Consider the following 4,507-nt stretch of genomic DNA (forward strand, 5'->3'; position numbering starts at 1 on the left):
GGAAAGACTATACGACAAACAAACATCAACTTTGCCGCTGAATCTGAAAAAATCTTACAAGCTATCAAAATAGGTTACCAACTAGAAGTTCAAAGGAAGAAGAAATCACAACCAGGACAATAACAACAACAAGGCTCCAATTGATTTCGTTTTAGAAAAGCTCACAAAAGTTACTTCCCAACAAAACTATGCAACTATCAATCTAGCCAATCTAGCTAGGCAATCTACTCTTTACTCTGACTCCAGCTGGAGAGGAACTAATTTACAAACCATTATGCTTGTTTTACAGAATTCCACAAATCACTCTCATTTGGATAACTGTACTGATAATCATATTTTCGAGGATATACCTGATGCTCGAAAAGGCTCAGGTAGTATCCAAGTTGTAACCATGAGAGGGTTGCATGTTTAGGCACCTTCTCTCTTTTCCTTATAAAAAAAAATAAAAAAACATCAGTCTACATAAATCATTTTAAGTCAATGCCGGTCAAACAATAAATGTTTTGCTCAAACTCAAATGTTGTAGTACCTACTTTTGGTTTGTTGTTTCGGTAAACGTTATAACGGCCTCCTCCGACTTTGTCATTAAAGATACAGAGAGACACAGCTTTCTTTTAACATCAACTGTTTCTTTCGATTCTTCATGTTCTCTTTTCACCACCTATGACCAATTTTCTCATCTGTGGTGAACTCCATTTCTCAGTAATTTTGCATCAACTTTTATTTATATTTTCTTTAAAAAGTTTAGCTTTTTTTGTTTTCTTCATCCAATCTGTTTCTTTCTTTCTCTCCAATTTATTTTCTCGACTGGTTTTTATAATTTTCTTTCGATATTCCGAAACAACAACCATTACTGATAAATAGGAGCATTATGCGTTTTCTTAGGCTTTTAATTATTTGTCCTGTTTACTGTTCAATAAAATGCCCTAGTGAAGAAATTCCAATTTCTCATAAAAAATCCGGTTTTTTCCTTAAGCTCTTAATTTGTAATTTTGGACCCAATGTTAGCAATTATTGGAACCCTCATGTTAGGAAATCAAGGGTTTGGATTATTTTGGTGTTACTGAATCTTCTCTTTCACCCTCCATAGTTGAATATTTTCATTCACTGTCTTCAGGGTGCAGGAACTGCGACAGAGAAGCTCTCTGTGAATGGGGCAAAGGGAAAAATTATAATTGAAAACAATATTTGTAACTTACGACTCTGAAGTAGCTATTATACTCATTGAATTCTGTGAAACTCAGATAGCCATCGCCATCTATGTTTGCATTGATAAATTGTTAATTTCACCTCCCTGGTTTGCCTTGGGTCAAACATTAGGTGCTTGGCTGCTTGCAACCCAGGATCAATCAAGACGAAGCTGGCTGTAATGACCCTTTCAGGTTTTGGAGTGAAGGCGAGGATGGAGGAAGGCTGTGGCCAGAAGAGAATAGACTACCGCCAGCTTCATTCTCCAGCTCCTACAAACGAACCTCCAATAAGACAGAAATCAGAATGAATTTTGGCTTCTGTTGAATATTGTGTTGGCTAATGGTGCATTTCTCTAGGGCCGCCGACATATGTTCTCTCTGTCGCTTCAGTTACGTGTTGCACTTTTGGCTTTGGGTTTGGAATGCCTGTTTATCAGCTTATGAATATGTTATATTATTTTGATCCAATGCAGCTACATAAAGGACTGACATACAAACAGACCCCTGCCCAGGTTATTCAGCCAATGCAAACAAACATGTTGACCGACGGGAAGAAAACCAGACAGCATGGAGACAGACAGAGATAGAGACGTGAAATGTGGCAACTTCTGGTTAGTATCCTTGGATTAATTAAACAGCATTATGAAGAATCCGCTTGATTGATACACCTGTGTGAATTTTAGCTTCTGTTTTTTTGCTTCCGTTGAATTTTGTGGTGCATGACAAGGATCTGATGCATTATTTTCTAGGGTCAACAACATATGCCCTCTTCGTTGCTTGAATTACGTGTTACACTCTTTGCTTTTGGTTTTTTGTATGCCTGATTATCAACTAATGGAAATTATATTTTGATGATCCTGGAATTAAAATTTTTGCATGTTGATCTTCATCGGTAGTTTGTTTATTAGGATTTTGACACAATGGACACTTTTTCTGAAAACTTACTAAATTCCCTTGTTCGTTCAGTTATGTTCACTTGTCTTCTCATTCTTTAGGTCTCTTATGAATTTATCCTTTGATATAATTCAGCAGCTTATTTAGACGTTATTAAGAAACTATAGGACAAATTTAATCTGAACGCTGAAGTATTGCTAATGTTAGAGATCAGGATGATGGGGGTCAGAGTACACGGCAGCAAACAAATTAGTATGTATGCTCACCAACTATTGAGCTTCTTTATTTAATAATGAATTGTTCTTTGTTTATTGATTACTAGGTGGATGAACTGAATGGAAAAATAGATATCCAATGCGGGTTTATATGTCTCAAATTTGGCTTCTTCTTTCCTTTTGCTGAACCTTAGTGGTTAGGGTGTGATGGGCTTGGTCTAGGAATTTCTGATGTCCTTATCTGACGGCCTCAAAATTTATTGCATCTATTTAACACTATGACATTGGCTTTCAGTGATGTATCCTCCCTTGTGTCTTGAAAAATTTCCACTTCTTAACTCGTTAACTTTCATCTGGTTTTGTCTTTAGTGTTAGTGTTTCACAAGTTTCTTACACTTTTTGCATGAAATGAATACAAGACTTGTTTGACTATTAAACTCCTAGATTTAATACATGCACACACATTAAACCCCCTGGCCCTTGTCAAGCTCAGCTAGATTTAGTTTCTCCATTCCCCAATTCAATTTCTTTGTTCCTTACAATGTTATTCTGTGAAATTTCCCAAGGGATTTATGAGCAAGGGATCCTGTAAAGTTGAGCTTTGGCTAACTGAGGTTGCTGCGGATGGTATTCTTAAGGACTATATGTCACCTGCACCTTGGTTTACCCAGGCCCTGAAGACTACCTCTGTACTAAGATTTTTTTTCCTCGCAGTACTTCAATCAGATCTTTAGTGTTAGGTGTTTGACGATTTTGATTCGTCAATTAGGGAACTTTCTCATTCTGTGATAGTTGAAATGCTTAATAACCAGGTTATTGAGATTTTGTTCCTGGTACTTTGTTAGTTGTCTTGGTTAGTTTGTAATGAAACTCATCCATTGTCTGATTTCCAGAAAGAATCCATGGAAGATTCAATTGAGATTGTAATTGAAAAAACTGCTTCATGTTACCATATGAGTTATGAATCTTATGATTCTCGTTTCATCTTTCGTTAGGTTTCAAGTGAAGCAGAACAGAGTTTTAGTTCAGTTTTATCTCAGTATGATCCATTGAGATGCCTACCATAATAAGTTAATATATTTGCTGTGTATAAAATTTTGAGTATTTCCTAGTAAAACCTTCTTTAACGTGCCCAAACACTTTCATTTAATTGAAGATTTGCAGGTTATTATGCCCTTGTTAGTCCGAGAAGATGAGAAGACTCTCGTTACTTGCATTAACTGTCTGAACAAGGTATCTTTTGTTCAACTCTTCTTACATACCCAATGCGCTGCCTGCATATCCTAATGTTTCTGCTGATTTTTTTTGACCTGAAGTGAATTATAGCACCAGTAAACTCCTAGAGTCTTGAATTCTCCTACTCAATGGTTTCGCAGGCTGGAAGGTCAAATTCCCACACTTAGAGCCTTAGCCTGGTGGCGATTCCAGGCTAACTTGCTTGCTTCTGGTGGAGGTGCAACTGATGGACGTATTAAATTCTGGAACACCTGCACTGGAGCTTGCTTGAAATCTGCCAATACTGGTTCACAACTTTTTATTTTTCTTGTGGAAGTGGAATAAAAAAGAGAGAGAACGTCTGAGTTCCCATGGATTCATAGAAAACCAATTGACCCTGTGGAAGTATCAGTCAATGGTTAAGATTGCTGATCTCACTGGTCATACTTCAAGAGTTATAGTCATGGTTCAGAGTCCAGATGGTAGCATCTACAGCAGGTGTAGGTTAGTATTTGGGACTCCTGAATTAGCTAAGCATGCACCCAAAACCAACACAGAACCATCTGCACGTTGGAATTGCTTCTGATGAAAATGTAAAATTTTCCTTTCTTTAAAGCTGCTTGTGATTTCGGTGAGGTTGTGTTTACCATTTTCTTGCTTACAATATATGGAAATTTTCTTTTCAATGCTATGGTTTGAATTCATATTGTATACTGACCTTAGGTCCTTAGGATTCCGAGTCCTTGGCTTCTCAGAATAGTCGAGAGTACGCAGTGAAAATTCTTCTTTTTGTACGCAGAAGTTATCGAGAGAACGGATGTTTCAAGCAGATTATGAAAGTGATTCATGCCGAGGATGAGTACATTTCTCAGACCTCAGACCGCAATGGGTTTGGTAGAAAAGATGGTTATTAGTCCCCACTTTTCAAACACTTACCAAGGCAGCAGACAAAATACAAGGCTGACAAAAATATGTAGAAATTGACGTTTGATC

At 37.2% G+C, this 4,507-nt stretch overlaps 1 long non-coding RNA gene across 2 annotated transcripts; it reads left to right on the forward strand.

Moving 5' to 3' along the window:
• Positions 1–857: 857 nt before the first annotated feature.
• On the forward strand, positions 858–4,128 carry LOC113337328. Of its 2 annotated transcripts, none has more exons than XR_003354182.1 (4): positions 858–1,579; positions 1,691–1,801; positions 3,464–3,532; positions 3,676–4,128. It is a non-coding gene; the product is annotated as an uncharacterized LOC113337328 (long non-coding RNA). The 2 variants fall into 2 exon arrangements; XR_003354183.1 differs by having other exon boundaries at positions 1,703–1,801.
• The last annotated feature ends 379 nt before the right edge of the window (positions 4,129–4,507 follow it).

This window comes from Papaver somniferum, unplaced genomic scaffold (genome assembly GCF_003573695.1).
Source record: "Papaver somniferum cultivar HN1 unplaced genomic scaffold, ASM357369v1 unplaced-scaffold_16, whole genome shotgun sequence".
NCBI classification, from domain to species: domain Eukaryota; kingdom Viridiplantae; phylum Streptophyta; class Magnoliopsida; order Ranunculales; family Papaveraceae; genus Papaver; species Papaver somniferum.